At 51.9% G+C, this 26088-nt stretch overlaps 1 pseudogene; it reads right to left on the bottom strand.

The window, feature by feature from the left end:
- Positions 1-26088, bottom strand: part of LOC142264639 (uncharacterized) — a 238957-nt pseudogene that overhangs the window by 113151 nt on the left and 99718 nt on the right.

The raw sequence follows: 26088 nt of genomic DNA, 5'->3' as shown, positions 1-26088 counted from the left end.
GCTCCGATCACATCTACAAGACGTCACCAACCACGAGCGATGCATCCTGAAACTAAGGCCCCGATCACATCTACAAGACGTCACCAACCACGAGCGATGCATCCTGTAACTAAGGCCCCGATCACATCTACAAGACGTCACCAACCACGAGCGATGGATCCTGTAACTAAGGCCCCGATCACATCTACAAGACGTCACCAACCACGAACGATGGATCCTGTAACTAAGGCCCCGATCACATCTACAAGACGTCACCAACCACGAGCGATGGATCCTGTAACTAAGGCTCCGATCACATCTACAAGACGTCACCAACCACGAACGATGGATCCTGTAACTAAGGCCCCGATCACATCTACAAGACGTCACCAACCACGAGCGATGCATCCTGTAACTAAGGCCCCGATCACATCTACAAGACGTCACCAACCACGACCGATGGATCCTGTAACTAAGGCCCCGATCACATCTACAAGATGTCAGGATCCTGTAACTAAGGCCCCGATCACATCTACAAGATGTCACCAACCACGAGCGATGGATCCTGTAACTAAGGCCCCGATCACATCTACAAGACGTCACCAATCACGAGCGATGGATCCTGTAACTAAGGCTCCGATCACATCTACAAGACGTCACCAACCACGAGCGATGGATCCTGTAACTAAGGCTCCGATCACATCTACAAGACGTCACCGACCACGAGCGATGGATCCTGTAACTAAGGCCCCGATCACATCTACAAGACGTCACCAACCACGAGCGATGGATCCTGTAACTAAGGCCCCGATCACATCTACAAGACGTCACCAACCACGAACGATGGATCCTGTAACTAAGGCCCCGATCACATCTACAAGACGTCACCAACCACGAGCGATGCATCCTGTAACTAAGGCCCCGATCACATCTACAAGACGCCACCAACCACGAGCGATGGATCCTGTAACTAAGGCTGGGGTCTCCTGGCTTGTTACCTGGTGCTGACGTCGCACAGATGTGATTGCTCGGGTTATTATCGGGCGATGTCTCCTCTGTGCTCCGCTCTTTCTCTCGTGTGTTCTGTCTAACAGGAAGTTGCTTCCTTCAGGACGGATCTGCTGCTCTCTGTGCATGAGCCGAAGGACCTGCGATGACGTCATCATCATGTGATCAGGGGCGGAGTTTACATGTGATGACGTCGACGTCATGTGACCAATTTCTTTATGGTCTCATTTCCGGCAGTGTTGCAGCCTCTTCTGCTCTCTGGTATCAGGCGGCGTTCACAGCCCTGCTCACAGGAGATGTATAGAGAGCCTCAGCTGTTACTCCGGAGCCCCCGCTAATGACAGCTCCAGAGTCTCTGCCCCGGGACCTCCTGCCTATGTGCTGCTCTCTAATGATCTGCCCCCGGACCTCCTGCCTATGTGCTGCTCTCTAATGATCTGCCCCGGGACCTCCTGCCTATGTGCTGCTCTCTAATGATCTGCCCCGGGACCTCCTGCCTATGTGCTGCTCTCTAATGATCTGCCCCCGGGACCTCCTGCCTATGTGCTGCTCTCTAATGATCTGCCCCGGGACCTCCTGCCTATGTGCTGCTCTCTAATGATCTGCCCCCGGGACCTCCTGCCTATGTGCTGCTCTCTAATGATCTGCCCCCGGACCTCCTGCCTATGTGCTGCTCTCTAATGATCTGCCCCGGGACCTCCTGCCTATGTGCTGCTCTCTAATGATCTGCCCCGGGACCTCCTGCCTATGTGCTGCTCTCTAATGATCTGCCCCGGGACCTCCTGCCTATGTGCTGCTCTCTAATGATCTGCCCCCGGGACCTCCTGCCTATGTGCTGCTCTCTAATGATCTGCCCCGGGACCTCCTGCCTATGTGCTGCTCTCTAATGATCTGCCCCCGGGACCTCCTGCCTATGTGCTGCTCTCTAATGATCTGCCCCCGGGACCTCCTGCCTATGTGCTGCTCTCTAATGATCTGCCCCGGGACCTCCTGCCTATGTGCTGCTCTCTAATGATCTGCCCCCGGACCTCCTGCCTATGTGCTGCTCTCTAATGATCTGCCCCGGGACCTCCTGCCTATGTGCTGCTCTCTAATGATCTGCCCCGGGACCTCCTGCCTATGTGCTGCTCTCTAATGATCTGCCCCCGGGACCTCCTGCCTATGTGCTGCTCTCTAATGATCTGCCCCCGGGACCTCCTGCCTATGTGCTGCTCTCTAATGATCTGCCCCCGGGACCTCCTGCCTATGTGCTGCTCTCTAATGATCTGCCCCCGGGACCTCCTGCCTATGTGCTGCTCTCTAATGATCTGCCCCCGGGACCTCCTGCCTATGTGCTGCTCTCTAATGATCTGCCCCCGGGACCTCCTGCCTATGTGCTGCTCTCTAATGATCTGCCCCCGGGACCTCCTGCCTATGTGCTGCTCTCTAATGATCTGCCCCCGGGACCTCCTGCCTATGTGCTGCTCTCTAATGATCTGCCCCCGGACCTCCTGCCTATGTGCTGCTCTCTAATGATCTGCCCCCGGGACCTCCTGCCTATGTGCTGCTCTCTAATGATCTGCCCCCCGGGACCTCCTGCCTATGTGCTGCTCTCTAATGATCTGCCCCCCGGGACCTCCTGCCTATGTGCTGCTCTCTAATGATCTGCCCCCCGGGACCTCCTGCCTATGTGCTGCTCTCTAATGATCTGCCCCCCGGGACCTCCTGCCTATGTGCTGCTCTCTAATGATCTGCCCCCCGGGACCTCCTGCCTATGTGCTGCTCTCTAATGATCTGCCCCCGGGACCTCCTGCCTATGTGCTGCTCTCTAATGATCTGCCCCCGGGACCTCCTGCCTATGTGCTGCTCTCTAATGATCTGCCCCCGGGACCTCCTGCCTATGTGCTGCTCTCTAATGATCCGCCCCCGGGACCTCCTGCCTATGTGCTGCTCTCTAATGATCTGCCCCCGGGACCTCCTGCCTATGTGCTGCTCTCTAATGATCTGCCCCATTGTGATCCGCCGCCCCATGACCTTCCCCGCGCCACTATCTCTCCCGTGACCTGTTCCGTATGTATTGCCCCAATGATCTTTCCCCTCCCACCTGTTATCTGCTCCCTATGTCCTGCCACCGTGTCCTTCCCCCATTGTGATCTGCACCCTGTCACCTGCCCCCTATTATCAGTACCCCCCATCATCTGCCATCTGTGACCTTCCCCCATGTGACCTGCCCCCCATGTGATCTTCTCCCTGTGATCTTCCCCCCTGTGATCTTCCCCCCTTTGACCTGTCCCCCTGTGATCTTCTCCCTGTGATCTTCCCCCCCTGTGACCTGCCCCCCTGTGATCTTCTCCCTGTGACCTTCACCCTGTGACCTGCCCCCCTGTGATCTTCTCCCTGTGACCTGTCCCCCCCCTGTGACCTGTCCCCCCCCTGTGACCTGTCCCCCCCCCCTGTGACCTGTCCCCCCCTGTGACCTGTCCCCCCCCCTGTGACCTGTCCCCCCCCTGTGACCTGTCCCCTGTGACCTTCTCCCTGTGATCTTCCCCCCCTGTGATCTTCCCCCCCTGTGATCTTCCCCCTGTGATCTTCCCCCTGTGATCTTCCCCCCTGTGATCTGCCCCCCTGTGACCTGCCCCCCTGTGACCTGCCCCCCTGTGATCTCCCCCCCCCTGTGATCTCCCCCCCCCCTGTGATCTTCCCCCCCTGTGATCTTCCCCCCCTGTGATCCCCCCCCGTGATCTTCCCCCCTGTGATCTTCCCCCCCCGTGATCTTCCCCCCCCCTGTGATCTTCCCCCCCTGTGATCTTCTCCCCCTGTGATCTTCTCCCCCTGTGGTCTTCCCCCTGTGACCTGCCCCTTTGTGATCTTCTCTGTGACCTGCCCCCCTGTGACCTCCCTGTGATCTTCCCCCCCCCTGTGATCTTCCCCCTGTGATCTTCCCCCCCCCCTGTGATCTTCCCCCCCTTTGACTTTCTCCCTGTGACCTGCCCCCCTGTGATCTTCCCCCTGTGACCTGCCCCCCTGTGACCTGCCCCCCTGTGATCTTCTCTGTGACCTGCCCCCCTGTGATCTTTCCCCCCTGTGACCTGCCCCCCTGTGATCTTTCCCCCCTGTGACCTGCCCGCCTGTGATCTTCCCCCTGTGACCTGCCCCCCTGTGACCTTCCCCCTGTGACCTGCCCCCCTGTGATCTTCGCCCTGTGACCTGCCCCCCTGTGACCTTCCCCCTGTGATCTCCCCCCCTGTGAACTTCCCCCCCCTGTGATCTCCCCCCCCTGTGATCTTCCCCCCCCCTGTGATCTTCCCCCCCCTGTGACCTGCCCCCCTGTGACCTGCCCCCCTGTGACCTGCCCCCCTGTGATCTGCCCCCCCTGTGATCTTCTCCCTGTGATCTTCCCCCCCCTGTGATCTTCCCCCCCTGTGATCTTCCCCCCCTGTGACCTTCCCCCCCTGTGACCTTCCCCCTCTGTGACCTTCCCCCCCCCCCGTGACCTTCCCCCCCGTGACCTTCCCCCCCGTGACCTTCCCCCCCTGTGATCTCCCCCCCCCCCCTGTGATCTCCCCCCCCCCTGTGATCTCCCCCCCCCTGTGATCTCCCCCCCCCCTGTGATCTTCCCCCCCCCCTGTGATCTTCCCCCCCCCCGTGACCTTCTCCCTGTGACCTGCCCCCCTGTGATCTTCTCTGTGACCTGCCCCCCTGTGATCTTCCCCCCCTGTGACCTGCCCCCCTGTGATCTTCCCCCCTGTGACCTGCCCCCCTGTGATCTTCCCCCCTGTGACCTGCCCCCCTGTGATCTTCTCCCTGTGACCTGCCCCCCTGTGATCTTCTCTGTGACCTGCCCCCCCTGTGACCTGCCCCCCGTGACCTGCCCCCCCTGTGACCTGCCCCCCCTGTGACCTGCCCCCCCTGTGACCTGCCCCCCCTGTGGACCTGCCCCCCCCTGTGACCTGCCCCCCCCTGTGACCTTTCCTCCCCCTGTGACCTTTCCCCCCCCCTGTGACCTTCCCCCACCCCCGTGACCTTCCCCCCCGTGACCTTCCCCCCCTGTGATCTTCCGATCCCCCCCGTGATCCCCCCCCCCTGTGATCTCCCCCCCTGTGATCTCCCCCCCCTCCCGTGATCTTCCCCCCCGTGATCTCCCCCCCCCCCCGTGATCTTCCCCCTTCTGTGATCTTTCCCCCCCCCCTTCTGTGATCTTTCCCCCCCCTTCTGTGATCTTTCCCCCCCTTCTTTGATCTTTCCCCTTCCTGTGATCTTCCCCCCCCCCTCTGTGATCTTCCCCCCCCCCTCTGTGATCTTCCCCCCCCTGTGATCTTCCCCCCCCCCTGTGATCTTCCCCCCCTCTGTGATCTTCCCCCCCTCTGTGATCTCCCCCCCCTGTGATCTTTCCCCCCCCTTCTGTGATCTTTCCCCCCCTTCTGTGATCTTTCCCCCCCTTCTTTGATCTTTCCCCTTCCTGTGATCTTCCCCCCCCCTCTGTGATCTTCCCCCCCCCCGTGATCTCCCCCCCCCCCGTGATCTTCCCCCCCCGTGATCTTCCCCCTTCTGTGATCTTTCCCCCCCCTTCTGTGATCTTTCCCCCCCTTCTTTGATCTTTCCCCTTCCTGTGATCTTCCCCCCCCCTCTGTGATCTTCCCCCCCCTGTGATCTTCCCCCCCCCTGTGATCTTCCCCCCCCCTGTGATCTTCCCCCCCTCTGTGATCTCCCCCCCCTGTGATCTCCCCCCCCCTGTGATCTCCCCCCCCCTGTGATCTCCCCCCCCCTGTGATCTTCCCCCCCCCCTGTGATCTTCCCCCCCCCCTGTGATCTTCCCCCCCCCTGTGATCTTCCCCCCCCCTGTGATCTTCCTCCCCCCTGTGATCTTCCTCCCCCTGTGATCTTCCTCCCCCTGTGATCTTCCCCCCCCTGTGATCTTCCCCCCCTGTGATCTTCCCCCCCCCCTGTGATCTTCCCCCCCCTGTGATCTTCCCCCCCTGTGATCTTCCCCCCCTGTGATCTTCCCCCCCCTGTGATCTTCCCCCCCCCTGTGATCTTCCCCCCCCCTGTGATCTTCCCCCCCCTGTGATCTCCCCCCCCTGTGATCTCCCCCCCCCCTGTGATCTCCCCCCCCCCTGTGATCTCCCCCCCCCCGTGATCTTCCCCCTTGTGATCTCCCCCCCCCCGTGATCTACCCCCCCACTGTGATCTCCCCCCCCCTGTGATCTTCCCCCCCCTGTGATCTCCCCCCCCCCTGTGATCTTTCCCCCCCCCGTGATCTTCCCCCCCGTGATCTCCCCCCCCCGTGATCATCTACCCCCCCCCCGTGATCTACCCCCCCACTGTGATCTCCCCCCCCGTGATCTCCCCCCCCCCGTGATCTCCCCCCCCGTGATCTCCCCCCCCTGTGATCTCCCCCCCCTGTGATCTCCCCCCCCTGTGATCTCCCCCCCTGTGATCTCCCCCCCTGTGATCTCCCCCCCTGTGATCTCCCCCCCCCTGTGATCTTCCCCCCCCTGTGATCTTCCCCCCCCTGTGATCTTCCCCCCCCCTGTGATCTTCCCCCCCTGTGATCTTCCCCCCCTGTGATCTTCCCCCCCCTGTGATCTCCCCCCCCTGTGATCTCCCCCCCCTGTGATCTCTTCCCCCCCTGTGATCTCCCCCCCCTGTGATCTTCCCCCCCCTGTGATCTTCCCCCCACTGTGATCTTCCCCCCCCCTGTCCCTGTGATCTCCCCCCCCCCTTGTGATTTCTCCCCCCCTGTGATTCCCCCCCCCGTGATTTCCCTCCCCCCCCGTGATTCCCCCCCCCCCTGTGATCTTCCCCCCCCCTGTTTTTCCCCCCCCTGTGATCTTCCCCCCCCTGTGATCTCCCCCCCTGTGATCTTCCCCCCCCCTTTGTGATCTTCCCCCCCCTGTGATCTTCCCCCCCTGTGATCTTCCCCCCCCCCGTGATCTTCCCCCCCTCTGTGATCTCCCCCCCTGTGATCTTTCCCCCCCCTTCTGTGATCTTTCCCCCCCCTTCTGTGATCTTTCCCCCCCTTCTGTGATCTTTCCCCCCCTTCTTTGATCTTTCCCCTTCCTGTGATCTTCCCCCCCCCTCTGTGATCTTCCCCCCCCCGTGATCTTCCCCCTTCTGTGATCTTTCCCCCCCTTCTTTGATCTTTCCCCTTCCTGTGATCTCCCCCCCCCCCCCTCTGTGATCTCCCCCCCCCTGTGATCTCCCCCCCCCCCTGTGATCTTCCCCCCCCTGTGATCTTCCCCCCTCTGTGATCTCCCCCCTCTGTGATCTCCCCCCCCTGTGATCTTCCCCCCCCTGTGATCTCCCCCCCCCTGTGATCTCCCCCCCCCTGTGATCTTCCCCCCCCCCTGTGATCTTCCCCCCCCCCTGTGATCTTCCTCCCCCTGTGATCTTCCTCCCCCTGTGATCTTCCTCCCCCTGTGATCTTCCTCCCCCTGTGATCTTCCCCCCCCCTGTGATCTCCCCCCCCCCTGTGATCTTCCCCCCCCCCTGTGATCTGCCCCCCCCTGTGATCTTCCCCCCCCTGTGATCTTCCCCCCCCTGTGATCTTCCCCCCCCTGTGATCCCCCCCCCCCTGTGATCTTCCCCCCCCTGTGATCTCCCCCCCCCGTGATCTTCCCCCCCGTGATCTCCCCCCCGTGATCTACCCCCCCACTGTGATCTCCCCCCCCCTGTGATCTTCCCCCCCCTGTGATCTCCCCCCCCCCTGTGATCTCCCCCCCCCTGTGATCTCCCCCCCCCGTGATCTCCCCCCCCGTGATCATCTACCCCCCCCCCCCCGTGATCTACCCCCCCCCACTGTGATCTCCCCCCCCTGTGATCTCCCCCCCCTGTGATCTCCCCCCCTGTGATCTCCCCCCCTGTGATCTCCCCCCCCTGTGATCTCCCCCCCCCGTGATCTTCCCCCCCCTGTGATCTTCCCCCCCCTGTGATCTTCCCCCCCCTGTGATCTTCCCCCCCCTGTGATCTCCCCCCCTGTGATCTTCCCCCCCCTGTGATCTTCCCCCCTTGTGATCTTCCCCCCCCTGTGATCTCCCCCCCCTGTGATCTCCCCCCCTGTGATCTCCCCCCCCCTGTGATCTCCCCCCCTGTGATCTTCCCCCCCCTGTGATCTTCCCCCCCCTGTGATCTTCCCCCCCCCTGTCCCTGTGATCTCCCCCCCCCCTTGTGATTTTCCCCCCCCTGTGATTTCCCCCCCCGTGATTTCCCTCCCCCCCGTGATTCCCCCCCCCTGTGATCTTCCCCCCCCTGTTTTTTCCCCCCCCTGTGATCTTCCCCCCCTGTGATCTCCCCCCCTGTGATCTTCCCCCCCCTGTGATCTTCCCCCCCCCTTTGTGATCTTCCCCCCCCTGTGATCTTCCCCCCCTGTGATCTTCCCCCCCTGTGATCTTCCCCCCCCCTTTGTGATCTTCCCCCCCCCTTTGTGATCTTCCCCCCCCCCTTTGTGATCTTCCCCCCCCCTGTGATCTTCCCCCCCTGTGATCTTCCCCCCCCCTTTGTGATCTTCCCCCCCCTTTGTGATCTTCCCCCCCCTTTGTGATCTTCCCCCCCCTGTGATCTTCCCCCCCCTGTGATCTTCCCCCCTGTGATCTTCCCCCCCTGTGATCTCCCCCCCCCCCCTGTGATCTCCCCCCCTGTGATCTCCCCCCCCCCTGTGATCTCCCCCCCTGTGATCTTCCCCCCACTGTGATCTTCCCCCCCCCTGTCCCTGTGATCTTCCCCCCCCCTTGTGATTCCCACCCCCCTGTGATTCCCCCCCCCCTGTGATTTCCCCCCCTGTGATTTCCCCCCCCCCCCGTGATCTTCCCCCCCCCCTGTGATCTTCTCCCCCCCTGTGATCTTCTCCCCCCCTGTGATCTTCTCCCCCCTGTGATCTTTCCCCCCCCTGTGATCTCCCCCCCTGTGATCTTCCCCCCCCTGTGATCTTCCCTCCCCCCCTGTGATCTCCCCCCCTGTGATCTTCCCCCCCCCCTGTGATCTTCCCCCCCCCTGTGATCTTCCCTCCCCCCCTGTGATCTTCCCCCCCCCCTGTGATCTTCCCCCCCAGTGTGATCTTCCCCCCCAGTGTGATCTTCCCCCCCCTCTGTGATCTTCCCCCCCTGTGATCTTCCCCCCCTGTGATCTTCCCCCCCCTGTGATCTTCCCCCCCCCCTGTGATCTTCCCCCCCCTGTGATCTTCCCCCCCCCCCTGTGACCTGCCCCCCCCTGTGACCTGCCCCCCCCTGTGACCTGCCCCTCCCTGTGATCTTCCCCCTGTGATCTTCCCGCCTGTGACCTTCTCCCTGTGACCTACCCACCCCTGTGATCTTGCACCCCTTTGATCTGCCACATGTGATCACATGTAAGAACAAATATCTGTAGCCACTATTTCCGGAATTGTTTGATAGTCTTAGAGGTGCTAGGATCTTTACCACGCTTGACCTAAGAGGGGTCTACAACTTGCTCCGTATTCGCCAAGGAGAGGAATGGAGAGCACGTTTATCTCCCGGGACGTCATTAGGAATACCATGCTATGCTGTTTGGGCTCAGTAATGATCCAGCTGTCTTCAGAGAGGTTTTCTACTCTTGTGTGGGGGTAGATTGTGACAATGATCTGGTCTTCTCTCATGATCTGTCTTCTTATAGGAATCACTGAGGGAGAATCGGCTTTATGCCAAGTCTGAGAAATGCTTCCATGAACAGTCCTCGCTTCCCTTTCTGCCTTTATCATCTCATACTCCAGTCTAATAATGCATCTGGAGAAGCTACCTTCTCTTCTCAAATCACATTGTCCTGGTGGCATTAAGGCAATTGAAGGAATAATAGAATTTACTAGCTGTAGTACCCGGCGTTGCCCGGGATAGCAACTCTGTCTGTCAGTCTCTCTGTCTGTCAGTCTCGTTCCAGGTCTGTCTTGTTCCAAGTCTGTCTCTTTCCTTGTCTCTGTCTCTTTCCCCGTCTCTTTGTCTGTATCCGTCTCCCCATTGACATCATATTACCTCACACATAAGCTTCTTATACTATGAATGTTCTTTGTTCCTATAACAACCAATCACAGTTGCTATTAATGACCTAATAGCTCGCAGCTCCATTCACTTTAATGGAGGCAGGTTTTTTGGAGAGCAAAGGCCACTTTACATGCAACGACATCGCTAACGAGATGTCGTTGGGGTCACGGAATTCGTGATGCACATCCGGCCTCGTTAGCGACGTCGTTGCGTGTGAAACGCAGGAACGACCGTTCACTATCAAAAATACTCACCGTATCGTTGACGCGTCCTTCTAATCCCAAATATTGTTGCTGTTTCAGGACGCAGGTTGTTCGTCGTTCCTGCAGCAGCACACATTGCTACGTGTGACACCGCAGGAACAAGGAACTACATCGTATCTGCGTCCACCAGCAATGAGGAAGGAAGGAGGTGGGCGGGATGTTCCAGCCGCTCATCTCCGCTTCTAGTGGACGGCTGCTGTGTGATGTCGCTGTGACGCCGCACGCACCGCCCCCTGAGAAAGGCGGATCGCCGGCCAGAGTGACGTCGCTAGGCAGGTATGTGTGACAGGTGTAAGCAATGTTGTGCGCCACGGGCAGCGTTTTGCCCGTGACGCGCAACAGATGGGGGCGGGTATGCTCGCTAGCGATATAGATACCGATATCGCTGTGTGTAAAGTGCCCTTTACTGTAAAGCGCGGGGTTAAATTTTCCCGTCAAAACATAGTCTATGACATTACCTGAGTCGCATGAAGTGTTTGTGCAAAATTTTGTGATTGTAAATGCGACGGTGTGGATTCCTTTAGCAGAAATACACACACACACACACACACACACACACACACATATACACACACACACATATACACACACATACACATACACACACACACATACACACACACACACACACACACACACATACACACACACTCATATTAGATTAACTACTACCACCAGAACATTCCTCTTTTCTCGTCTCGATCTGCTCTGATTACTGCTATGATCCACAGGAGTGGAGGTCCAAAGGTTTGGACTTCAGAGGCCAACTCTTCATTTCTCTCCCTAAAACATACCGTTACTTTTGCGCCCATGCTTCATGGGCCTGAGGTCAGTAAGCGGTTCTTACTGGAAGTTGATGCTTTGTCTTCCAGGGCAGGGGCAGTTCTCACACAAAAATCTTCATTCTGTGATAACCTATAGCTTTTTCTCTAAAGCCTTCTGTGCTCAGAGCAGCTATTTGTTTGGAGATTGTGAATTGTTGGCAATTAAAATAGCTTTAGAGTTGTTGCATTACGTGCTCGAGAGGGCTATTCATCCAGTCATTTACACCAATCATAGGAACTTAGCCTAACTGCAGTCTGCACAGAGGCTGAATTCGCGCCAAGCTAGCTGGTCTGTTTTTTGCCCGCTTTGACTACAGTCTTCATTTCCGTATAGCTGACAAAAATGTTAAGGCGGATACCCTCTCCAGATCCTTTTTATCCTACAACCAAAAGCAGGAGCCCCAATATAATATCAAGCCTTCCAAGATGGTTACTCTAGCGCTAGTGAACTTGTCTCAACTTAGTCCTAGGAAGACCTTTGTATTCCAGTCTGATAGGAAACAAATTTTGTTGTGGGTTCAGTCTTCCACAGTGGCTGGTCAAGCCAGTCAAAAAAAGATCTTTTAGGGGGGTGCTGGAGTAAAGTTGCACGGCGCAGAGCTCCGGGGCAAAATCTTTGAAATCAGCAAATCACACCATGGGGAAATCCAACAAAAATTCCAGGTCCTGATCTTTTTCCTCAAAGCCAGTCCCACCGGTGAAGGACATTTCAGCATTTCTTACCCACCAGAGCTGCCCAAAGCTGGCGGCTCACAACCAGCCAGAGCTGCCACCTGATGGGAGCCCGCGGTGGGGCCGAAGTTGACGCACATCTCCTAGTACTCACCCTCTCCGGACGACAGCCCAGAACTTTCAACGGACCCAGGCGCCGAAGCTCCGATCCGAGCGGAGTGAGGACTGGAGACGTGGAGGCCTCACAAGATATCCACGGCCGCATAGTGCGTGATGTACACTCCGCTCCCGGCCCTCGCACTCCGCAAGCAGCGCCAGGATCAACAGATGAGGTGAACCAGGAGGGTCCCCTTCAGGTGACATCTCGCTGAGGGCTGGAGGTGGCTGGACTTTTGATGTTGACAAGGCCCAAGACCTCGGCACGACCTGGCCTCACACAACATTGGAGGGGAATGGGCATCTGCCGGAGCAGTTCTCCCCTTCAGGCTCTCAGGGACTGTCAGGCTCCTCTCCCTCTCAGCCCAATGATTTCACCTCATGCCAGGCTTTGGGCCTCCAGCTAAGTGAGAGCTCCTATCCACAGGAGGGCTCCATATCAGCTCTGCCCCTCAACACCACAGACACACAGCTGCTTCACAAACCCACCTTGGATAATTATGGGTCACTACCAAGGACACACCTGGGAGTAAGCCCCCAGCAGGGAGGGCATGGGCCCCATGGCCAAGCCTTACATCACCCCACTGGAACTCTGGCTACGACCCCTGGGCCAGCTCCCCCAGAGTGAGCCTGAGAGCAAAGCTGACCCTCGAGGGGGGAAACCCAAACCACCTAGCTCAGCGGGAGGAATGCCACCTGGCTCAAACCTCCTGGTGTAACCCCCCCCCTCGGAAATTGACCAAAATTCTCCTCCAGGTTGGTCGACCAGCTCCTCCTGGTCAGTTTCATCTTCTCACCTCACTGACGCTCTAATAATTAGGGCATCAGGTACATACCCCTTCCGGGCGGCTGAGGACCCTAAGGTGCGCACCCCAAGAGACCTCAGGAGCGCAGACAGCAATAGCTCCTGCGACATCACAGAGGCTCTGTCCCTGCCTTGGAACCCATGTGAGAATCAAGGAGTGGGCTAAAGTATCACCCCAGAGTTAGGGGAGGACCAGAGGTCAGCTTCCCTTGCTGATTTACATCTTCTCATGCAAGCCATCCCTACAAAACAGAGCATTTTTACCTTGACTACAAAAATTATCAAGGAATGCAAAACAGTTTGCTCAGTTTTGGGCCGAACTCACCACCCTTAACACGAAAGTGGGTACTATCTCTGAAGCCCAAGACCAAACCATACTCTTAATCATGACCCTGGCAAAGACAGCTATTCATCGAGCCGCCCAAATCCAGTAACTCCGTCAGAGCCTAGACGACCTGGAAAACCGGAATGGAAGGAATAATCTCAGGATCCGGGGTCTGCCAGAGTCCTTAACCCCGTCAGACATTCCTTTTGCTCTAACCACGATCTTCAATGGTCTGCTTGGCTGTCCACCGGGGGCACACATAGAAATGGACAGAGCCCATAGGGCTTTGCGCCCACCCAACCTTAACGACCCCCGTCCGAGGGATGTCGTATGCCGCATCCACTTCTACACTATCAAGGACATTCTTCAAGCATTCCGTAAAAAGCAGAAGAGCTCTTACAATGGCCACTCGGTCAGAATTATGCCCGACCTATCCAGGTTTACTCTCCTTCAACGTTCAGCAATTAAAACTCTACTGGTCCTTCCTCATGAGAAAAGTATCCCCTTTAGATGGGGGTTCCCCATTTCCCTCACTGTGAAGAGAGGATCCCGTCTCTCTATCCTTCGCTCCCCGGAGGACTTGCCGGTGTTCTTCTCTAGCCTGGACCTTCCGAACCAAACACTTCCAAGGTGGCTCGAGGTGCTGGGAAAACCCGTGGGGGTGGGCGACTTCCCCAGGCTTGATCCTGCTAGATCTGCACCAGGGCCTCACCGTGACAGCCGTTGGGTGAGATCGGACCCGCACGGAGGAAGCACTCGTTCATAGCGTTCCTCTTCTCTGTAGTTCAATCTTCCCCATGGACTTTGGCCACATAATCGTGCAACGTATCCATCGTATTAATGTGCATTTGTTTTCGTTTCACTGATGGCAGTACTGATATATCTAGATATGGGATTTTGATAACTTTACAGTCATATGAAAAAGTTTGGGCACCCCTATTAATGTTAACCTTTTTTCTTTAAAGGGAACCAAACATCAGGATTTTCGTGTATAAGCTGCAGCCAGTGCAGTACTGGCACAATCATGCACAGTGTGTACATACCATCAGGGGGCAGCTCGGGTGTTTAGGCAGTGAAATACAACTTTATAAAGTTTGAAATTTCGTGCACTTTTTGATTGACGTGTGCACCTCTGCAGATAATGTCTGGGCGGGTTATGCAGGAGTTCCCCGCCCCCCCACCAGCCTGTTCCTCCCTCTCTCCTGATGTCCGGGCGGGTTATGCACGTGTTCCCCGCCCCCCCCGCGCCGCCTGTTCCTCCCTCCCTCCCTCTGGCTGAATGTAAATATCTAATCTTCAGAAACATGGCGCCGGAGTGGGCCTCTGCGCATAGCGCTTATCTCCGGCGCCATGTTTCTGAAGCCCCCGCATTACACAACTTGGTGTCTGAGAGGGCGGCGCCACAGCGATGTCACACCGGCTGGTGTGTTGGCCCGGTGTCCTGGGGCGGCACGATACAGGAGCAGCAGGTAATCGCGTCCTCCGGTCAGCTGTTCTGTCCTGTTCTAATCGCGCGCGCTCCCGCGGTCACAACGGGCTGTGAAGAAACGAGGGCGCATGCGCCGCCCTCTCAGACACCAAGTTGTGTAATGCGGGGGCTTCAGAAACATGGCGCCAGAGATAAGCGCTATGCGCAGAGGCCCACTCCGGCGCCATGTTTCTGAAGATTAGATATTTACATACAGCCAGAGGGAGGGAGGGAGGAACAGGCGGCGCGGGGGGGCGGGGAACACGTGCATAACCCGGCCGGACATCAGGAGAGAGGGAGGAACAGGCTGGTGGGGGGGCGGGGAACTCCTGCATAACCCGCCCGGACATTATCTGCAGAGGTGCACACGTCAATCAAAAAGTGCATGAAATTTCAAACTTTATAAAGTTGTATTTCACTGCCTAAACACCCGAGCTGCCCCCTGATGGTATGTACACACTGTGCATGATTGTGCCAGTACTGCACTGGCTGCAGCTTATACACGAAAATCCTGATGTTTGGTTCCCTATAACAATTTGGGTTTTTGCAGCAGCTATTTCAGTTTCATATATCTAATAACTGATGGACTGAGTAATAATTCTGGATTGAAATGAGGTTTATTGCAGTAACAGAAAATGTGCAATCCGCATTTAAACAAAATTTGACCGGTGCAAAAGTATGGGCACCTCAACATAAAAGTGACATTAATATTTTGTAGATCCTCCTTTTGCAGAAATCACAGCCTCTAGTGGCTTCCTGTAGCTTTTAATGAGTTCCTGGATCCTGGATGAAGGTAGATTTGACCATTTCTGTTTACAAAACAATTCCAGTTCAGGTAAGTTTGATGGTCGCCGAGCATGGACCGCACGCTTCAAATCATCCCACAGATGTTCAATGATATTCAGGTCTGGGGACTGGGATGGCCATTCCAGAACATTGTAATTGTTCCTCTGCATGAATGCCTGAGTAGATTTGGAGCGGTGTTTTGGATCATTGTCTTGCTGAAATATCCATCTCCTGCGTAACTTCAACTTCGTCACTGATTCTTGTACATTATTGTCAAGAATCTGCTGATACTGAGTTGAATCCGTGCGACCCTCAACTTTAACAAGATTCCCGGTGCCAGCATTGGCCACACAGCCCCAAAGCATGATGGAACCTGCACCAAATTTTACTGTGGGTAGCAAGTGCTGTTCTTGGAATGCCGTGTTTTTTTGCCTCCATGCATAACGCCTTTTTGTATGACCAAACAACTCAATCTTTGTTTCATCAGTCCACAGGACCTTCTTCCAACATGTAACTGGCTTGTCCAAATGTGCTTTTACATACCTCAGGCGACTCTGTGGGGTGCTTGCAGAAACGGCTTCTTTCGCATCACTCTCCCATACAGCTTCTCCTTGTGCAACGTGCGCTGTATTGTTGACCGATGCACAGTGACACCATCTGCAGCAAGATGATGCTGCAGGTCTTTGGAGGTGGTCTGTGGATTGTCCTTGACTGTTCTCACCTTCTTCTCTGCCTTTCTGATATTTTTCTTGGCCTGCCACTTCTGGGCTTAACAATAACTGTACCTGTGTTCTTCCATTCCCTTACTATGTTCCTCACAGGGGAAACTGACAGTTTAAATCTCTGAGACAACTTTTTGTACCTTCCCCTGAACAACTATGCTGAATAATCTTTGTTTTCAGATCATTTGAGAGTTGTTTTGAGGAGCCCATGATGCCACTCTTCATAGGAGATTCAAATAGGAGAACAACTTGCAAGTGGCCACCTTAAATACCTTTTCTCATGATTGGATACACCTGCCTATGAAATTCAAAGCTCAATGAGGTTACAAAGCCAATTCAGTGCTTTAGTAAGTCAGTAAAAAGTAGGAGCGTTCAAATCAAGAAATTAATAAGGGTGCCCATACTTTTGCACCTGTCAAATTTTGTTTAAATGCGGATTGCAAATTTTCTGTTAGTACAATAAACCTCATTTCAATCCAGAAACATTACTCAGTCCATCAGTTATTAGATATATGAAACTGAAATAGCAAAAACCCAAATTGTTATAAAGAAAAAAGGGTAACATTAATAGGGGTGCCCAAACTTTTTCATATGACTGTATATTCTGTTAAGCCCCAGGGCTCATGGCTCGCTTCTTGCATGTTAGGCTGTTTTCTCCCCACAATAGGTTGGGAGCCCCTGCTTGGCCCTTCAGGACCATCCATACTCCCCTCTGTTGAAAGTAGTAATGTAGCTCTGTTAGCAGAGACTTTGCCTCTGCTTTTTTGTTTTCATTTCACGCTCTCTTTTATCCCCTGATAACCTCTGTTACTTCTCCCCCTTTTGGCTCTGGTCACGGGACTCCACCCTACTACTCCTTCAAAGCACAACTCGTGAAGATAAAAGAAGCAATCCTCAGGTTGGCCATATTAACGCCATATTAACTGGAAACGCGTGTGCAGATCCTCCATCAATTCCATCGTCAAAAGGTACACATCATTTGTTTCAGGAAACACACTTCAAATCCACCAATCCACCGTCCATGAAGCATAGTAACTACACAACATGGCATTTTGCCAATAACCCCTCAACACGATCCAAAGGAGTCGCCATAGCGATCCGTAAGTCCCTCACCTTCTAAACCATTAAATGCACCGCTGACCCAGAGGCCCTATACCTGGTGCTTACGCTAGTGATTGAAGGCCAACTTCTTACACTTATCAACTTATACGCCCCCACTCAGGTTACATCCCTAGCGTGCTTGATCTGACCTCTCCATTAGTTGTCAGAACAGTAATCCTATATGCGGACCTTAACGTCACACTAGACCCTGTCTTAGATAACTCAAAAAAGAAGTCCCACATGTCATACGCGGCAATTAAGTGCATTAAAAGGGTTCTGATGCGATTACGGCTTGCCGACATTTGGAGAATCCAACACCCACAGACAGGGACTACAGTTATTACTCCTCATCTCATGACAGATATAGTAGAATAGATCCCATTCTGATTCAATATAATGCCCTGCATTGGGTCTCTTCCACCAGCCTCGGCAATATCCTGTGGTCGGATCATGCCCCATTGTACTGCTCCTCAAAGTCCCCTCCTTTTCCAAACCATTTCACCCATGGAGACTGAACGAGTCGCTGTTCCTTGACCCGGATTGTAAGAAGGAGATTGTTGATACTGTCTCCGGTTTCATCGCGGATCATGAAGCAGACGACATTGCTTACACAGTCAAATGGGAGGCCTTGAAGTGCGTACTCCGGGGGTGTTTATTAAGAATGGAACTAGGTTGAAGAAAATGAGGGCCCAGGAACTCTCAATAGCCCTACAGACTATGAGTAGGCTGGAGCTGGCTGACAAGCGTGCGCTCTCCACCGAGACTCTTAGATTCCTTCTGAGGGCTAGATTGGAGGTTAAATGCCTACTGAAGGCCTCCTTTCAGAGCCTTCTCCAGATGGGCCAGAGCAAGTTCTACGAGTTTGGAAACAAGCCAATGTCGGTAGAATGTCGGCAAAAGCATTGAAAACAAAAGCCACCCGGAATCACGTCCCGTGTGTTAAAAATTCACATGACGTGATGGTGAACACCAATCCGGAGATTCTTGAGACCTTCCCGTCATACAATGCTAAACTATATAACCTGTCCCTTCCCAAATCCCCTGTACTCGACATGCCCTCTCCCTTTCCCCCCCTGGCACCGGAGGTGGTCGCTGCATTGGAGGCTCCCTTCTCATTGCAGAAGCTAAACGAGACGATTTGTTATCTGCCAGGCAATAAAAATCCAGGCCCGGATGGCCTTACTTCTAAATTTTACAAATCATTCTCAGAACCCATATCTCCGGTGATATTGGCGGGCTTCGACTCGGTGGTCTTCTCCTTTCCCTACCCACTCCACAGCAGCATTTCTCTCTGTGATCCTCAAGCTAAGGAAAGACCCCAAGCTATGTGCAAGTTACTGGCCAATTTCCCTTTTAAACATTGACCTGAAAGTGTACGCCAAAACGTTAGCGAGAAAATTGAACCTCTCCTCCTGGATCTGATCCATCCAGATCAGACCTGCTTCATCCTTGGAAGGGAGGCCCGCGATACCACCATAAAAAACATAGATATCATTAATTACGCACATAGTAATAAGTCACCCCTTATGGTGTTGTCGCTGGACGCAGAGAAGGCTTTCGATAGGATATCCTGGCCTTCCATCTCCCAAACTCTGCATAACATTGGCCTAGGCCCCAGATTTTTCTCTAAGGTGTTGGCCCTATATTACTCCCCTTAAGCCAAAATGAAGGTCAATGGTGCCCTGTCTGAGTTCTTTCCCATTGGTAATGGAACACGTCAGGGCTGTCCACTATCCACCCTTCTTTATGTGTTAGTAATGGAACATCTTTTGCATGCGATTCGCGAGGAGCCGGGTATTTGGGGTGTCAGGGTGGCTGGAGTGACATACAAATGTTCAGCTTTCGCTGACTACCTCCTGGTTTACATAACCAACCCATCCACCTCCCTGCTGCCTTTGATGTCCGTTATCCGACGATGTGGTGATTGGTCTAACTTTAAGCTTAACTTGGATAAGTCGGAAGCCTTAGGTATAACCCTCCCACAGTAAATAATTGGGCAGGTTCAATCTGCTTTTCCTTTTCATTGCCACCCCAACAAAGCTATCAGCTACTTAGGTACCCTCATTCCATCCGACCCTACGAGATTGTTTATGCTGAACTTCCATCTCCAGCTGGCTAGGCTTGAAGACTGTCTGGCAGCCTGGGATAGAGCAGAATTTTCCTGGCTCGGTAGAATCAGTATCCTTCAGATGACAGTTCTTCCCAGGCTCCTACACCTCCTACAGACCATCCCGTTATATATACCCACCTCCTTCTAAACTAAAGCTCAACGTACCTTTAGGGGTTTCGTGTGGGCCTCCAAAAAGTCAAGACTTCGTCTGGAGGTATTGACATGGCCGAAACTAGAGGGCGGAACTGGGTTACCTGACTGCAGACGCTATTACTTTGCGACAGCTCATACGAGACTGCTTGACTTAATTCACTGTCAGGCCTCCAAGTTAATGGTGCAATTAGCCAATATGTCTGTTAGCAGCGGCTACAATTCCTTGGACCTGGCCCTCCCTTATGCGGGAGAACATCCCCCTATCTTTTTCAGTCAAATACACCCTAAAAATAATCCACACGCCGTCGATCAGGAAGGTGCTGATTGACCCTCTGCAGCCTCTGGTGGACTCTCCACGTTTTTTGCCTGGCGCCTCAACACGTTCATTCCTGCATAGTTCTAAAATAATCCCCCTCCGCATGTACCACGTTGCTCTAAACGGCGCCCTTCTATCCTTACAGTCCATTATCAGAAACCGCACGATCTTAGCTAGACATTGCTTTGAACACAAGCAACTTCAACACTACTTCCATTCTCTTACAGCCAAATCAGCTTTTGGCACAAACAATAGAAAGAAGTGGTCCTGCACCACTGCGCTGTGTCTCGCACCGGTGTCAGCAAGGAGTAGGTTAGTTCAAGTCGTTCAAGGAGGTAGACTGGCCGTGAATAGACCCGTAGAAGTGCTTCTGGGCACGAAACGGCCGTCGTCCTGAGGGGACCCGGACCCAGCTCTCCTGCTTTTTTCCTGCACTGTTGGATGAAATAAATAACGTTAATATCTGGATCTTTGTTGGTATGTGCCGTTGTTTTTCTATTTGCTGGCCAAAATCAGCTTTTGGGTGCCCCCTCTCTGAATTTGAGAAAGTCTGTGTTGTCCCCTCTAAGCCATAACGTTATCGCAGTCCTCTATGCCATTCTGACGGCCGAGGGCCTGAAAACACCCCCATCTTTCTGCAGGGCCTGGGAGCACGAATTCAACACCACGTTCACACAAGAACAGTGGGATAGGTGTTTTTCCTATCTCACAAATCTATCATAGCAACAAAAGCTCAAGAAATGAATTTTAAGATAGTCTCAAGATGGTATTGTATCCCTACAGTCCTGCATAAATGGTTCCCAAGGGTCTCTAATTTGTGTTGGCGCTGTGGATCGGAAGAGGGTGCCATGACCCACATCTGGTGGTCGTGCTCGATCCTAAGAGCATTCTGGGAGAGGGTGCTCAAGGTAGTGAAGTTGGTCACGGACGTCTCAGTGCCGGCCTCCCCAGAGGCAGTCCTTCTTTTCATGTGTTACGTCACCACCTGAGTCCGCTCCAGCGACTTCTGCTCCGATCGCCAGGCGACGCCGTGTTCCTGCCGTGGATGGTGCTGGTGATGGGAGAGGAGTCTATGCCAGCGGCACCGGTGGGCGCAAGCTCCGATCATCCACTGGGCTGAGTTATCTTGGGATCTGCAGTACCACTGGCTGACTGTGGGTGGCGTGTGTCTTCCAGCTGAAGTTGCCAGCGTTCAGCTACAGGCAATGGGAAGACACAACACCCTTCCTAGTTCCCCTCCTGTCTGCTGACCTCTGCCAGAGATAGTTCTGATTTCCTGGCTCCTGGTCCGCCCTATTCTGTTTTGTGATTCCTGTGTGCTGACTTCTGCGTGTTTTCTGACTACCCTTCTGCCTGCTGTTTTTGTACCTCGCTGCCCGATCCGGATTTGACCTCTGCTACGTTTTCTGATTACGTCCTTGCCTACCGATTCTGTCCCTGTTCTGCTATTCCTGGTTTGACCCTGCCTGACGACTACTCTCATTGGACTGTAGCCTTCCACAGGTAGTGATCTCCAGGGCCCTGTGTAATTCCAAATCCCTGTATAGGGGGTTAATGGGTTTCAGGGTTCTGGGGGTCCTGCTTGGTGAGTGGCTTCCCTCTAGCCTGTCCATTACATCCCACCTGAGTCTGTTGATCCAGGCAGGCGTTACATCATGTTCCCGATGTCTAAGGTGGCCTACAAAAAGTCTCTGTTGCGACATTTACTGCAAGCAGCTGAAACTATAACTCCCCATCACTGGAGATCGTCAAACCCCCCCATCCCTTGAGGAGTGGTTTACTGAGGTATCTCTGCCCCACCGGATGGAGACCCTGTTGGCTCAATCTCATCTAAAGCAGTCTTCAGTGGCCACTAAATGGTTCTTATTGGAAGGCTTTCCTCTCCTCCCCACTCTTTCAAACAGTTTTGAGATATGTTATAGTGTGGACTCACCTTTGGGTGTCCACATTTCTCTCGGATGTTTATTCCGAATGGGTGGTCGCCCGTAGCCAGAGCCAACAACCTCCCCCTCCTTTCTTCTTTCCCTCTTTTCAATGGGATCGCCTTCCCTCTTCCTCCCCACATCTCTCCTTTCTAGCAACTTCTTTCCTGGTATTGGTACCCCTTTTCTTCTATTCTCTCTTCTCAATTATATTGGCATGCACTCAAATGTATATGTGGAATAACAATATCGTTGCCTTGTTTAGAATCTTTTATGTTAAAATCTGAAAATTCAATATAACTTTTGAAACAGAAAAAAAGAGCTTTCAGATTATCTCTTCACACTACTGGTGGCCATTTATGCGATGAGACTTTATGGAGTTTGCCTACTGTTCATAGGCCCAGAACAAGACGTTCAATCAATGGCCATCGGGGCTGCTTCCACCACGACTACTGGGTCAAGCTGTTATTTTGGGACAAATTCTTATCCAATAACCACATAAGAGAGGCCTCTGCTAAATCTCCTTATTTCATGGTCTATGATCAACAACCTAACATACCTCTTCCGGTGTTGGCCACTTCTGGTATCCCTGCTGCGGATGCTCGCACTAGGAATTTCTCCAAAATCTGGGAGCATATAAAACCACTTTTAAGAAATCGTCAGAGCGGATGAAGGATCATGCCTACAAGAAGCAAAAATATTCTCCACATTTTCATCCTAGGGTTTTGGTCTCCTCAAAATACATTCACCTCCATATTAAATCTAATAAGTAGGGTTCAGGCTACATCAGTCCCTTCAAGCTCATCAGTTGGGTTAACGTTGTGTCCTACAAGTTGCAGATTCCTGCTTCTTTAAGCATGCCCAACTCCTTCCATGTATCCCTCCTCAAGCCAATTATTGTGAGCCACCTCGCTGAGGACCCTTGTTCCACATCCATGCCTGTTGGCTCTGAAGATATATTAGAAGTGAATACATCCTGCCCATGAAGGTGAAAGGATAAACCCTTTTCCCAATTAACTGGAAAGGATTTGGTACTGAAGAGAGGTTGTGGGAAAACATTCATGCCCCTCTTCACCTGAAAGAGATTCCTTTCGGGCCTGGTAAGGAGCGGTGTAAGGAGAGGGGGGGGGGAACTGTAACACCAGTATCCCTGCACTTTCCCGCTCCCAACTGGTTCAACCCTATAAAAAGGTGTCTCATTACCAAGGTGCCACACAAGCAACATCTCATGATGTGTAAAACCAGTGAACTGTCTCAAGACGTTATTGTTGTAAAACATACTGATGGCAATGGCTAAAGAAGAATTTCAAAACTACTGAAGGTTCTAGTGAGCGCTGTTGGGGGCCATGATTTGGAAGTGGTAAAACTATAATTTCACTGCAGTGGGGTATTTTATCCTTTGCTGATTTTGTAAGTTTGCCCACTAACAAAGACATGAGCAGTCTATAATTTTAAGGGTAGGTTAATTTTAACAGTAAAAGTATGCAATTTATACAATGATTTTCTGGATTTTATTTTTGATATGCTCTCACTGTTAAAATTACCCTACCCTTAAATTAAAGACTGTTCGTGTCTTTGTCAGTGGGCAAACTTACAAAATCAGCAAGGGATTAAATACTTATTTCCTCCACGTTATAAACCGGCCACAATCAGGTGCTCCCTGCAAGATTTCAGACAGAGGAATGAAAAGAATTATCAGCATAGTTGTCCAGCAGCCAAAAAACACATGTGGAGAGCTACAGAAAAATCTGGAATCAGCAGGGACAATTGTTTCTAAGAAAAAAATAACTAATGCACTCTACCACCATGACCTGTATTCACACTCACCACCCAAGACTCTATTGCTGAACAAAAAAACGTGTTCAAGCTCATTTATAGTTTGCTCATTATTATTTAGACAAACCTGTGAAATTCTGGGAGAATGTAGTCTGGTCAGTCGAGACCAAAATTGAATTCTTTGGATGTCATAATACACACCACGTTTGGAGGCCAAAAGGTAGCACTACATTTCACCCCAAAAACATCAACAACAGTGAAGTGTGGAGGTGGGAACATCATGCTGTGGGGCTGTTTTTTATAATACAGGATTGGAAAACTTGATATAATTGAAGAAAGGATGAATGGACAAATGTACCGAGGTATTCTTGATAAAAACCTGCTGCCATCTACCAGGATGATGAAGATGAAACGAAAGTAGACATTTCACAAGACAACGATCCCAAACACACAGTAAACAAAACTCTCAATTAGTTTCAGAGAAAATAAATCTGCTAGAATGGCCGAGGTAAGCACCTGACCTGAATCAAATAAAAATATTATAGAAGGAACTAAAGCTCAGAGTTCATAGAAGGAGGCCATGGGATCTGCAGGATATGAAAAGTGTTTGTGTGGAAAAATGGAACAAAGTCCCACCTGAGCAATGCAGGCGACTAGTGTCTCCATACATCTGGAAGCTTTATCACCAACAAAGACTTTTGTACAAAGTAATAAATAAATAAATTTCAGTAAACATCATCAATACTTTTTCCCCGTGTCACTTCTCATTATTACACATCACTTAATTTATGGACATCTCTGGTTTGACTTCTTTGCCTGTGTGGATTAGATGGGTTGGTACCGACATCTGGTGAGAAACTGCTATCAATAGCACCTTTAGAAATATATTTTCTTAGAAAATTGGTGACATGTTCAATATATATTTCACCGTATGTGTGTGTGTGTGTGTGTGTGTATCACGGTTTGATTTTCTTGTAAACATTTTACACATAAAGATCATTAAGATGGCTGTTCTGCTGTGTGACTTCTCTGATGCTTAACAAGCTCCGATTTATATGTAAAGCACTTTGCACATTCTGAACAGGAATACGGCTTCTCTCCAGTGTGAATTCTCTCATGTATAAGAAGATTTGCTTTATTCACAAAGCATTTCCCACATATTGAACATGAAAATGGCTTCTCTCCTATGTGACTTCGAAGATGATCCTTAAGTTTGGTCTTTGTAATAAAACATCTCCCACACTGCGAACATGAAAATGGCTTCTCTCCAGTGTGAATTTTCTGATGTTTTGCAAGATCCGATGAATGTGTAAAACATTTTCCACATTCAGAACATGAAAATGGCTTCTCCCCTGTGTGATTTCTCTGATGTTTAACAAGACCTGATTTATCTGTAAATGACTTTTTGCATAGTGAACATGAAAACGGCTTCTCTCCTTTGTGAATTCTCTCGTGTACAACAAGAATTGATTTACCTATAAAGGTTTTCCCACATTCTGAACAGGAGTAGGGCTTCTCCCCTGTGTGAATCCTTCTGTGTGTAATAAGACTTGATCTTCTTGTTAAGCATTTTCCACACTGATCACATTGAAACATGTTGCCCACTTTCTGATCCTTACATGTGGCAGCACTTTGAGATTGTTCAGATGAAAGCTCCTCTTCATGTGTTACATCTGTACTGTGGTGTCCTAAATTTATATTGGGGGTGATTAAGTTTTCTTCTGGCGAGTGCCGCTTCATGTCTTCATCTTCCGGATTACAATTAAGCAAGAAATTCACGTTTCCCTCAGAATTCTTGTGATTTTCTGTAAAGATTAAAATAAGATTTTGTAAGTTTCTTTACAAACTAATGGAGATATTATTATTATTATTATTATTTATTACTAGCTGTAGCACCCGGCGTTGCCCGGGATAGCAACGGTCTCTGTTTCTCTACCAGTCTCTGTCTGTCTCTCTCTATTTCCCTGTATGTCTCTTTCCCTGTCTGTCTGTCTCTCTCTATTTCCCTGTACTGTATGTCTCTTTCCCTCTGCCTGTCTGTCTCTTTGCCTGTCTGTCTCTTTGCCTGTATCTTTCCCTGTCTGTCTCTTTCCCTTTCTGTCTGTCGCTATCTCTGTCGGTCTGTCTCATTCCTTGTCAGTCTATCTCTTTCCCTGTCTGACTCTGTCTCACTCTCTCTCTTTATTCCATGGCACTTTACAAGTGAAAAGGGTAGACATAAAGACAAGTACAACAATCATGAACATTACAAAAACAGACTGGTACAGGAGGAGAGATATAAAATTCTTATTATTGTGAACAAACAATCGTCATTTTCGATGGCGTCAGACTTGCAGTTTTTTTGACCCAAAGCCAGAAGTGGATCCTGAGTGAAGGAATTGTACGCACCATTCTTTTCAATCCAATCCAAACTTCTACTCAAAAAAGTGTATTCAAACTCCCAGAAAAAAACTGCATGTGTGACTTCAGCCTTATAACACATTGTTTAGCACATTACAATGTATCAGTGACAAAAAGGATAAGATTTGGATCTACGTCCAGCAAAAAAATAAGAAATAAAATAAGAAAATGAAATTGAAAAGCTCATAAGACACAAAGATGTTGAACTTATCTTTTTATTTTTCATCACAATTGTAAAAATACACAAAGACATTTTCTTATATATTTTTCAACTTTTCTTTGTTGTTTCTTTAAGTGACAAATTTAGATGGGACAGTTTTTTTCTATTCTTTAAAA

The sequence above is a fragment of the Anomaloglossus baeobatrachus genome, chromosome 1 (genome assembly GCF_048569485.1).
Source record: "Anomaloglossus baeobatrachus isolate aAnoBae1 chromosome 1, aAnoBae1.hap1, whole genome shotgun sequence".
NCBI classification, from domain to species: Eukaryota; Metazoa; Chordata; class Amphibia; order Anura; family Aromobatidae; genus Anomaloglossus; species Anomaloglossus baeobatrachus.
The sequence above is the reverse complement of the archived record's forward strand: the minus strand, read 5'-3'. Positions and strand labels throughout refer to the sequence as shown.